This window comes from Chiloscyllium plagiosum, unplaced genomic scaffold (genome assembly GCF_037043375.1).
Source record: "Chiloscyllium plagiosum isolate Xiang-an unplaced genomic scaffold, Cpla_swu_hap1 HiC_scaffold_53X, whole genome shotgun sequence".
Classification (NCBI taxonomy): domain Eukaryota; kingdom Metazoa; phylum Chordata; class Chondrichthyes; order Orectolobiformes; family Hemiscylliidae; genus Chiloscyllium; species Chiloscyllium plagiosum.
The window spans coordinates 16,523,227-16,535,817 of record NW_028270191.1 but is presented as its reverse complement, the minus strand read 5'-3'; the positions used below and the strand labels follow the sequence as shown (position 1 = coordinate 16,535,817).

The following is a 12,591-nucleotide window of genomic DNA, read 5'->3' as shown; positions in this document are numbered from 1 at the left end:
ACGAACAGTTATGGAGAACTTCAAACCAGGACTGCAGGAAAGTAACACACAGAGCAAATACTTAACTATATAGAAGCAATCATCCCAACACCCACAAACAAAGATGCATCAGGATATTATTTCAATGGGCTGCAACACACTGCAGCACCCAGTAACTACAAACAGCAGAAGAAAAATACTGATACAGCATACTCAAGAGCAGCGGGTACCCAATATAAGCAGTCTGCCAATTTCTCAACAACAAACCCAAATAAGCAGACACAATGAGCCCATATACCCTAGCCACATTACCATACATCAAAGACATCTCTGAAATGACTTCCAGACTGCCCAGACCCCTTGGCATTGTGGTAGCCCACAAACCTACCAACACACTTAAATGGCAGCTGATGAACCTAAAGGGCCCTATACAGACAACCAGCAAAACAAATGCCATTTATAAAATACCATGCAAGGACCGTAACAAACACTACATCAGACAGACAGGCAGAAAGCTAGCCAGCAGTATGCATGAACACCAACTAGCCACAAAAAGACGTCCCACTATCACTCGTATCCTTATATACAGACGAAGGAGGATGCCACTTCAACTGGGACAGCACATCCATCCTAGGTCAAGCAAAACCGAGACACAGGAATTTCTAGAGGTCTGGTATTCTAACCGGGACTCTATCAATCAACACACCGATGTGGACCACATCTACCATTCTCTGAGAAAAAGAACCAGAAATGATATCGCCCACCTTGAGACCAAGATGCACAAATAGAAAGTGGGACACAACAGCAGCACTTCACTGGAGGCTCACTGATGATGTTATCTAGTATGGTGACGAAATGTCTGAAAACAAACCTTCCAGCTCAGAGAGAAACTTACAACCTGAACTGCAAATCTTGAAAACTGCAAACAATTTCTTTGGAGTTCCATTGAGTTGTGTTTTTAGAGAGAGAAACTGGGAAACTGCCTCAAGCACTTAATGGATATCAAAGATATATTCTGCAGCCTATTGCATTTTTTTTTGCATGCGGTATTTCCTATCTGAATGTGTTATGCTGTTGCTTCTAAATGATTATCCAATGCATAGATCATCTGACAGATGCTGTTTTATCAACCTCTGTTAGCTTCAACCAGAACTATACTAAGAGACTATACTAAGCAATGCGTTGGCATCATTGGTCTTGGAGCTTTGATCTCGAGAATAGCAGTTATGTTTTTTTATGTTGGCAATGAGGTTTTCAAAGTCCTAAGTCTCTGCTACGTTTTCTTACCAGCAAATGGTCAGGCTTTTCATTAGCAGTGAGGTGGAAATACGGAAAATGATTATTTATTTTACTGTTTACATTAGTTTTCTATATTCTTCCCTTGATGGTGAGTTTGGACATTAATTTTGGTAAACGTGTGAACTGTGCTGGCATTTGACCTATTCTTGAATGATTACAGTAAATTACAATTGGGAGTAGAATCCAGATTAGATTCTTCTCATCCCAGTTTGAGAACACAGGCTGCTGTTAGCAACCTTGTTGCCTCTCCGGAGATGCTAAGGATTGCAACATTTTGGAAAATCTAATGTCTACAAACAAGTTAAATGTGGGATAATACTTCGAGTTCTTATGTTTTGCTGATTTAAAAATTAAAATCTTTGTAATCATTTTAATATACGTTTTCTGATGTGGAAATGTTGAGTACAAGTAGGATACTGTGCAATTAATCTTGATCTCAACACATTGGGGATGCAAGGAGGGAAAGAACATCTAGACAAGTGCATCTGTATCTTTTCAGAGGCGACTTCACCATTTCAACAGTGTGAAGAAAGGTAAGGAAACTTGCAATCGTGAGGATAAGCTTTGGAGGCTGCAGACAAGAGGGTCTATCAAAGGTCAATCTTCAGATTTACTGAATCCAACTTTAAAATCAACTCATCACTGACATCTCTTTTAACGCTCTTTCTTTATAACCTTATCTCTATGTTCGTGTTGGCCCCATAACAGTTCTTTCAAATTCTTTATCATCAGGGTTTGGGGTGGGGGGAGTGCAGTTTGTTCTCGTGTTTCATTTTTAAAGTTTCAGAAACAACTTCGGGGAGAAAAAGATCTAGGAGCTCCCCCTCAAAGCATATAGTTGCACAAAGATTGACAACAGGTTAGAAGATTGGACAGAATGTTGACCAAAGCGAAGAATGGCTCCAGCTAATAAGGGTGACGGGGGCGGGAATGCAAGAGAATGCTACCTAGAAATATAAAAATAATTAAACAATAGAAAATAAGGATACAGCAGATGAATTGAAAGTTATTTTGCATCAGTCTTCACAACGGAGGAATGAACTTACGTTCCATAGCTAAATTAGGAAATTGAAGGGAAGAAGGAACTCAGAAAATTGTAAACTCTGGGAAGGTGTATTGGAGTTGTAAGCTGACGAGTCCTGCATCATGGCTTTGCCCTAGGATCTGAAATGATTAATGAGATGGTTAATGTATGGTTGTAATGCTGCAAAATTCCCTAGATTTGGGAAAAGCCAAATTAGATTAGATGAGTTAACGTTTACTATTCCCAGAAAGGGAGGAAGAGAAAGAAAAACTCAATGCTAGTTGACTTAATGTATACCACACAACTGTTAGTAGCCATTATTAAATGCATAATGACATCTAGAAAAAGGTACTCTGGTAGAGTTTTGCAAAATGGAAATAATGTTTAAGCAATCTGGAGGGGCTCCTTGAGTCATGAACATCTGCATTATGAATACGCACACTTAAGAATGGGATCTCATGCAAGGGTGTAATTTTTAAAATCTGACGCATGAATGTTTCCTGTATACACACACACGACTATTTTATGTTGTCCTGCATTGTATTCCGACTTGTATACAAATTGACTAGCAAGTCGACTTGAATGAAACCCATTTGTAACCCAGGGACTACATGTATTGGAATTCTTTTGAGGAGGTAATACATACTGTAGATAAAGGGGAACTGGTGGATGCACTGTACTTTGTACAGAAAATATTTGAGTCAAAAATTATTCGGGAAAATAAATGCTTATGGTGTAGGGGGGGTAACATTGTTATGGATTGAAGATTTGCCAGCCAATACATAATGGTATGGGCAAATGAATAACAAGTGGCGTGCCATCAACATCAGTACTGTATCTCAACATTTTACAGAAAGCACCAAGGACATGGTTGCTAAATTTGCTAATGACACAAATCTGGGTAGGAGAGAGTTGTGAAGAGGACATGAGTCTGAAAAAATTGGCAAAGTTCTGGCAAATAGAATATAATATGGGAAAATTTGAAATTGTTAATTTTCGGAGGAAGAATAAAGCATGTTACCTAAATGGAGAGAGACTGATGGGCTCTGGGCATACTAACGCACGTGTTGCGAAAGGTTAAATGTAAGCATAGTAAGCAGTTTGGAAAACTAATAGAATATACTCATTTCCCCTTGCAATAAATTATAACAAGGTGGTGATGCTTCAGCTATACAAGGCAGTGGGGAGAACACACCTGGAGTACTTTGTACAGTATTAGTTGTCTTATTTAAGAAAGGATGTAAGTATGTTTTGAAGCAGTTCTAAGAAGATTATCTAAAATTGGTGGGTTGTCATATATAAGTTGGATAGGATAGGTTTTACCCAATAGAGTTTAAAAGGGCAACTAATGACTTGGCTACAATGTACAAGATCCTGAGGGGCCTTGACAGGGTGTATGTGAAATGGATGTCTATGGGGAATTTTAAGACACATGAGTAATTGAGAGTTGAGTGTCTTTGGAGCACTCCAAAAGGTTGGAAGCAGAGTTTTTGAGCTTTTAAGGAACAGAGATTCTTGAGTAAGAGAGTGAAAATTTATTAGGGTGGGGTGTGGGTACAGTGGGAGTGGGCAGGAATTTCTTATTACATTCTCTTGTGGGATGTGGCCATTTTGCTTGCCAACCAGCATACTCTACCCATACCTACGTTAGTTTTATGTACACAGGAAGCAGGAGGAGTAGACCTTCAATACCTCAAGCCAAATCAGGTATTCACTAAGATCATGGCTGATATAAAGACCGCATATTTGTTAAAAAAATTGTTCTCTCATGGGAGTTGCTGGCTGATCAGCATTTAATGCCCAACCTTAATTGCCCTTGAGAAGGTAGTGGTGAGCTGCTGCCTCAAATCACCGCAGTCTGCTTGTTGTAGGTAGACCCACAATGCTCTTAGAGGAGGAATTCTGGGAGTTTGGGCCTAGTGACAGTGAAGAAACTGATATTTCCAAGTCAAGACGGTGAGTTGCTTGGAGACGAATTGCAGATGGTATTCCCTCCAAGCCACTAACCACCCTGACTCGGAAATATAATGCAGTTTCTTCACTGTCACTATGTCAAATCCTAGAGTTCCCCTAGCATTGTGGGTTTACCTACAACACGCAGACTGCAGTGATGATCTTAGTGAATACCTGATTTGGCTTGAGGTGTTGAATGTCTACTCCTCCTGCTTCCTATGTACATAAAACTAACCGTGATGTATTATTGTGAGGGGAAGGATATTGAGATGTTTTCCTTTTTTTTCAAAATTAACTAAATCTTGATGATTTTGTTCAGCTGCATAATTTTTCTTAATTCACAAATTGCTACTCTGCATGAAATGTAAAATTGGAAAAAAAAACGGTACGATTCTAACAGTTCTGTTTTGTTTGAGAGGCTTGTTGATCCCTCTTGTGGAGTTAGTCTTAGACTGGGAAATCTTCCACTAAGTCTGAGTTGGAGCTGTGGAAAAATATGTACTGTATTGATGGTTCTATTGATAAGGTGGGATTATAAAATTTTATTGTACCGTATGAAATGAGTATGGGTTAGATTGGATGTATGGCCACTTTAGTTTCTTGCAAGAAGTTAGAATCCAAAGGCCTGGGAGCACAATTGAGTGATTGTGCCTTTTGATCATTGGAAAACAAACCAACAAGTGAATTTTATAAAATAATAAACGATGTGTTTGATTCGGTACACATTGGACTGGAAAACCTTCAAAGTTGCAGCTTTACCAACTGATCTGTATGTTGTGTGTACCCCGACCCCAACTTGGAAGTTATCCCATGAAAATAATGAACCTGCACAACATATTAGTGACAAACTAAAGTTTGTTTAGTTATTAAGCAGCATGCTCCATAACAGCTGTCAAGAAAAAAAGACTGCAGTGATGTAACTATGGGGAAAATGCTGCATGTATCTAGATTTTCTGAAAGGCAGTAAGTAACGACACGTATGATTGCACTGGAACGAGAGTTATGAATTCAAGTTACTAGCTACAATAAGCCAGGGAATTTTCACCTCTATTCTTGTTATTGCAGGTGGAGAAACCTTTAAGTCCCCACTTAAAAGATTTCATTCTAGTCTGTTGCCCTAATTCTATTATCAGAAGTCATGCAGATTTCTTTCCCCTCTTAGTGTCTTTATAATTTAAATGTAAAACTAGTTTAACAAAAGCATGTTTCAAGTCTGAAAGCCACATTAATGACTTTCAGTTGCTTCATGGTCCCTTTTGGTGTGGCCATGTCAGTTTATGTTGATCAGTTAGGCGAAGTTACATGACTACAGAAAGCATTCTCTGTTAGTAGAACATATTAATTTATAATACATGAGGCTTTGCTTTCGTGTTTATGCAGTTTTTACTCATTTACTGTCTCATATTTATACTGTACATGTAAGTAGAAATTTTGAAAGTTTTATTTAATTATCCTGCTATCTGTCATGGTTCCCAACATGATGAATCTGTTGTATTCATCATCTCAACTAGAAGTCACTGTTTTGCTGCTAAGCAAGGTATATGACCATAACAATTTTATTTGAATTGACTATTAGTTTTGATACAGCCATCATACAGTTTATATGGCCTTATTACGTGGCTCCAGCATTTCGTTAGCTTTTCATTTAGCAAATGTCTGCTGATGAATAACTTCAAACACTTGAACTTTGCCCTTGAGTTTAGGTCCTTTTTCTCTAGCTGAATGCTCAGGATGCATTAGATGTGATATGCCCATAACCTGTTTGAGTTTATATAATGTATGCATCGCTGTGGCACTTTGCTTCCACCTTTTAATAACTGCCTGCCTTGCTTCTATGCCACATGCCCTTTGTTACAATCTGCGTAGAGACTGATAGCTCTACTGAATAGAGTCATAGAGATATACAGCACGGAAACGAACCCTTCGGACCAGCTCATCCATGCAGACCAAATATCCTAACCTAATGTCCTGCTGGCCAACACTTGGCCCATATCCCTCTAAACCTTCCTATTCATATACCCATCCAGATGCCCTTTAAATGCTGCAATTGTATCCGCTCATTCCGCGCACACGCACGCACACACTCTCTGAATCCTCTGCATGAAAAATTTGTCCCTTGCGTTCTTTTTATATCTTTCCCCTCTAGCTTTTGACTCCCACTGCCCCGAGGGAAAAGACTTTGTCTAATTATCCTATTCATGCCCCTCATGATTTTATAAACCTCTATAAGGTCACCCCTCAACTTCCAATGCTCCAGGGAAAACAGCCCCAGTCTATTCAACTCTCTCTATGACACCAATCCTCCAATCCTTGTAAGTCTTTTCTGAACTCTTTCAAGTTCCACAGCATCCTCCCGATAGGAAGGAGACCAGAATTGCATGCAATATTCCAAAAGTGGCCTAACCAATGCCCTGTTCTCCCTTCCCATCCACTCATTTTAGGTCTAGAGTTGCATCTATCAGAAGTCGTATTCTAAAGTCCCCAGACAAAATACTTTTGCTTTCTTGGGTCATAACTGGCCTGATGACATACAATTCCCACTGACTACTGCAACCCCTTTAAAAGTTCTGGTGCATTTTGGGCACAATTTTGACAACAGCAAGGGATATTATTGCAATCCACACTACCTTGCTGTGTCTTCAATGTTTCCCTTTTCCAACTATTTAACACAGTATTGCATTCTCTGTTTTATTTTCTGCATCAAAGCCAGAATCTATTTGAAGACTGCCAAATAGAAAACTTGAGAGTTTTGTATTTTTTAATCCTCCTTTACATGAATTTCTAGTGTTCTGAACTGTCAAACAGGAAAAACAACTAAGGAACTGTAGATGCTGGAAATCCTAAACAACATCTGAAACTGTTAGGACAACTCACGAGGTTTGGCAGTATCTGTGGAGAGAAATCAATTAATGTTATAGGTCCAGTGACTGACCCTCCCCCCTTCCAGGACTGAAGAACTGGGTAAAGAAATCAGTCTGACTCCACTCATCTACAATTAACTTTGTTTACCCTTTGCCGAGGGATAAATAACTAATACACAATCTTGGATCACATGGACATTTCTTGGAATCTGATGCTGTCATAATCGGGAAACCAATTAAATCTCTGCAAATACTCGCCAGTGGTGTTCCCGCTAAGTTGCATGACCTTGCTTTGAGGTTCCATGCATACTAATTGATATGCTGATACATTGACATCTGGTTTTGGAGATCCTTTTTTATTCAGTTGTGGGACTTGGGTGTTACTGGCTGACCAGCCAGCGTTGCTGCCTAACCTGCGCTTTTCCAGCAACACATTTTTCAGCGTTGATAGCCCATCCCTATTTGCCCTTGAGAAGGTGGTGGTGAGCTGCTTTCTTTAATCGTTACAGTCCACTTGCTGTGGGTTGACCCACAATACCAGTCGGGAGAGAGTTCCATGATTTTGACCCAACGACTGAAGGGACGGCGGTATATTTCCAAATCAGGGTGGTGTGTGGCTTGGAGGGGAACATGCAGTTGGTGGTGTTCCCAAGTACTTGTTGCCCTTGTCCTTCTTGGTGGAAGTGGTTGTGGGTTTGGAAGATACTGTCTCAGGATCTTTGAATTTCTGCAGTGCATCTTGTAGATAATACACATCGCCGCTGCTGCTGACCAGCGGTGGTGGAGGGATTGAATGTTTGTAGATGTAGTGCCAATCAAGTGGGTTACTTTGTCCTGGATGGTGTCAGACTTCTTGAGTGTTGTTGGAGCTGCACCCATCCAGGTAAGTGGGGAGTATACCATCACACTCCTGACTTGTGCCTTTGTCGATGGTGGATAGACTTTGGGGTGCCAGGAGGGGAGTTACTTGCTGCAGTATCCCTAATCTCTGACCTGCTGTTGTAGCCACTGCATTTATATGGTGAGTCCAGTTGAGTTTCTGGTCAATGGTAACCTCAAGGATGTTGACAGTGGGGGATTCAGTAATGGTAATACTGTTGAATGTCGAGGTGTGGTGGTTAGAGTGTCTCTTATTGGAGATGGTCATTACTTTCCAATTGTCAGCCCAAGCCTGAATATTGCCCAGATCTTATTGTATTTGAGCACCGACTGCTTCAGGATCTGAGGAGTCGTGAATGGTGCTGAATACTGCAATCATTGGTGAACATCCCCACTTTTGACCTTTTATGACAGAAGGAAGGTAATTGATGAAGCAGCTGAAGATTGTTGGGTCTAGGACACTATCCTTAGGGACTCCTGTAGAGATGTCTGACCCTCTACAACCACAACCATCTTCCTTTGTACCAGGTATTACTCTAACCGGTGGAGTATTTGCCCCCGATACCCATTGATTTCAGCTTTGCTAGGACTCCTTGATGCCATACTCTGTCAAATGCAGCCTTGATGTCAAGGGCTGTCACTTCCCTCCCTTCTGGAATTTAGCTCTCTTGCCAATGTTTGAACCAAGGCTGTGGAGCTGAGTGATCCTGGTGAAACCCAAACTGGGTGTCACAGCAGATTGTTGCTGAGCAGGTGCTGCTTGATAGCACTGTTGATGACCCCTTTCATCACTTTACTGATGATCGAGAGTAGATTGATTGGGCCGTAATTGATTGGATTGAATTTGTCCTGCTTTTAATGCACGCCAAAACAAAAATCGGAGTTTGTGTTGTTCACCAGTCCATTTTGTTCTTATCTCTGAATCTGCTCGAGCCTTTCTGGTCCTTTTTGTCTGAAGAGTACCGATTAGATTACATTACAGTGTGGAAACAGGCCCTTCGGCCCAACAAGTCCACACCGACCCGCCGAAGCGCAACCTACCCATACTCCCACATTTACCCCTGACTTAATACTACGGGCAATTTAGCATGGCCAATTCACCTGACCTGCACATATTTGGACTGTGGGAGGAAACCGGAGCACCCGGAGGAAACCCACGCAGACGCGGGGAGAACGTGCAAACTCCACACAGTCAGTCGCCTGAGGCGGGAATTGAACCCGGGTCTCTGGCGCTGTGAGGCAGCAGTGCTAGCCACCGTGCCGCCCACACTGCATAGCTTTTTTTTTCATATCTCTTGCATCGACTGCTTTACCTGTTCTTGCTTTCCTGGTAGGTTTTATAATTACACTTTCAAGACATACTTTGTTGTGAAGAGCTTATCTTTCACCTTTTACAAGCCTTTTTTCATGAAAGCAAAATTTATGCACATCAATGTTCATTCCCAAAATTGTATTTTCAATCACAACTACCACTTTGTAAACTATTGTACTTCTGATGCTTCTTTCTAGCAATACCAATTGTACTAGTTTTGTTGTTTCTCCTGATACCAATTTATAGACTGATCTGAAACACTTCAATTTTTGTGTTCCAGAAGAGTGTGTGTGTGAGAGAGAGAGAGAGAGAGAATGTGAATGATGCTTGATAGTGTTGATGACATTTGGGGAATGAGTGTAAAAAGGGTATCCCTCACAGTTGTCATGATAAATCTGATCCAGAACACAGGAATATTCTCCTGACAGTCTCAGCAACAGCTTGCATTTACACATACCTTAACTTTGAAATAGAGGGAGTTTGCAGAAGTAATTTTAAAGAGTCAGGATTTGGTGTAGGATATGAAACAGGCAGTAGAATTTTATAGTCTTACAAACTGGTTTAACAACTGGGTAGAATGGAAGAGCCTTGGAATAATGGAGTCCAGAGAAAATGAAGTAGAACTGAAAGCTTCAATGGAAGATGGGCTAAAGTAGAGCTGGGCATTCGTATCCAAAGGAGAAGTCAGTGGTCATTGCACTGAGAATGTATGACAGCAGCTCATCTGTGGTTGAATTGGATGTAGGAAGAGAAGATCTTCCTGGTATGCTGAATCGGAAACAGTGGAACTAGGCAATCCAATGCCACAAAACTAGACCAATTTGGTGGAGGGTTGTATCGGAGGGATAATGCCCCAGTAGTAGTAACAGTTGCAGAGAATCTTAATTGTACCTGTGGTTGAAGGTGTTTTGATGTGGGAGTAGCCAAGACACACACTGGCAGATTCAGGCAGATATCCAAAAGGATTAGCATGGATTTGGGAGATGGCAACACATCCAAGAAAGACAGGTGCCTGAGAGTTACTGTTTGAAGGACACAGTTGCTGAGGGTAAGTTCATGTTTTTAAAGCATGGAGTAACAGCAATTTTGAAGGAAGGGCATTCTCTTGCATGAGGGAACCTGTTACAATGTCAGTTTAACCATACTCCTGTTCCATTCCTTCTTTGACGGCAGAATCCTCTAGTCACTGCCCTGACCTCTGGAAGGTTAATCCATCTTGCTACTTCTCGCATTTCCAAAACCTTTGTTCTCCAACAATTCTTCACTCTACCACCTTTTAAACCTTAAAAGCTTCCATCAAGAAAGGAAGCCAAAAATAAATTTTGTTACAGCAGCTTAAAGCCTTAATATAAATTATTCTTTCTCTTTCCTCTCAGTAGATTTGTCATTACTGCATATATAATGGGATATAGGTTTATTTAGGTTTGGTAAATACCAAGGGTATGAAAGGAATAATCCAGGTCATTTAAATCTAATACGATACTTGGCCCAGTAGTTTTTAGCATTTAGTGTAGATTGCGAGATCCAGCCAGTTCAGCTAACTGTATATTGGGCATGCCCGGGTATGGACTGCAATGTTTGTTATTAAACATCTTAAAGATGGAAATATCTTCAATGTTGCTATTTTGAGCATTGTGTGGCACTTCTTACAAGCAGCTGCTAAAGCTTGGGACCATTTGTTTTTAAATAATATGCTGGGCAGGCCAGAAAATGACTACCCATTTATTAGTATCTGCGATCAGAAAAAAAGTTAGCTTGTATCTGGGTTTGAGGTATGAGATTCCTTGCAAAAGCAGGCTTGAGGATTTGAAGTACTGATTTAAGAGTTGAATCTTGGATAGGAAAGGATTGTGTACAAGTTGAGTGACATGCAATAATGGAACTTTGTGCATGAACCAAAGTGCCACAAAAAGGATTTCTAACTTGATGTTCTTAATATACAACAACACTGAAAGTAGAAGGTTTCTTAAAACGTTGAAGACGCTTGTACTGAAAACTGTCTTGAAACCCTAATTGCACCTTTTGTAATATTGATGCTCAGTCTTTCCAGTTGTTCTTGGTCTCGGGTGAAAGTGCGTATCAGCGTGTCCAATTCATAATTATTTGGCGAACGCTATGTTTAACAATGATTTCATCCAACTTCAACCATTTAATTACAGAACAATTCTTCTGATATGCCTTCCTGGTCTGTCTCGCGCTACTTCGTATGTTTACTTACTTGGGAGCTGCTGATGTATTCTGGCAATTTGTGCTTCACGCCTGAAGGAAAGTTTGACAAATTTGGATAGGTTTAAATATGCATTAATGTCTTAAAAATGTGATTGTAATACCTTTTGTTAGATTTCACTTGGTGCACTAAGCTGTAGGCAAAAAGCAAACAAGTGGTTAATTGAAGCAAAATCATTCAACATTTGTCATGATACTGGGGAGGGAGTTTACTTCCTTCAGAGTAAACTCCTTTGAATTTACATTTTATTGAGTTTTTTTTCCTGTACTTTGTTTATTTCATAGTTGCAGATTTTTGGTTATTCTGTCTCATTTTGGGTATCTTTGCTACTACTAGGAACAATTCCAGATTATCAGCCAAACGAAAACAAACACTTTTTGGGAATAGCAAACACAAGACCTTTTTAAATTATGGCATGAGGGTGCCATATTTTGATCATGTGACAATTCTCTTTCATTGTGAAGAGTGGTTCTCTTGTTCAGTAGGACTATGTTCTTTTCTGTTCTCCATTTGACCATTAATGTTTGGTAACATGTAATGTTTCTTGAAAATGTGATAGTGATTTTTATGATATCCAGTCTTCATACTTAAAGCGTTGATAGAGGACCATTTTTAACAAAAGCCTTGTTATTTCCTGTGTGTTTCTATATCTACATAGCGCAATAATATGTTGTTTTATCATGTATTACCCTTTTGTTCTACTTGCTATGGAAAATTACACATCAAATGAATGGTGTCTATGTGGGTACTGGATGGGAAAAAGCTCATGAGCAGCAACATCAAAGTGAAACACCTGAAGGGATTGTGTCCATGTAGGTAACGTGGGCTCTCTTGAGGTATATGAAGGATACTTTTATTTGAAGAATACGAAACACCTTACAATGTAGGTAATGTTATTTCTTTGATTATTCTGGATTGTGTTATCTTGCTTCAAATGAATTATTAACTCCTATGCTACACACTTAGGTGGTATAACATGCCTTTTTTATTACTATGAAAATTAGGTCCAATGGAGCATCTCCAGAGCAGTTCTCCAAACTCTGTAATAAAGAAGTAA

General features: G+C 40.0%; 1 protein-coding gene across 7 annotated transcripts in view; it reads left to right on the top strand.

The window, feature by feature from the left end:
• The window catches only part of LOC122543347 (zinc finger CCCH domain-containing protein 10-like), a 141,005-nt gene that overhangs the window by 103,723 nt on the left and 24,691 nt on the right, over window positions 1–12,591 (top strand). For all 7 annotated transcript variants that reach the window (XM_087985626.1, XM_087985629.1, XM_087985625.1 and 4 more), the window contains one exon: window positions 12,539–12,587. The gene's annotated coding sequence lies outside the window, so the exon portion shown is untranslated. The remainder of the gene's footprint in view (window positions 1–12,538; window positions 12,588–12,591) is intronic.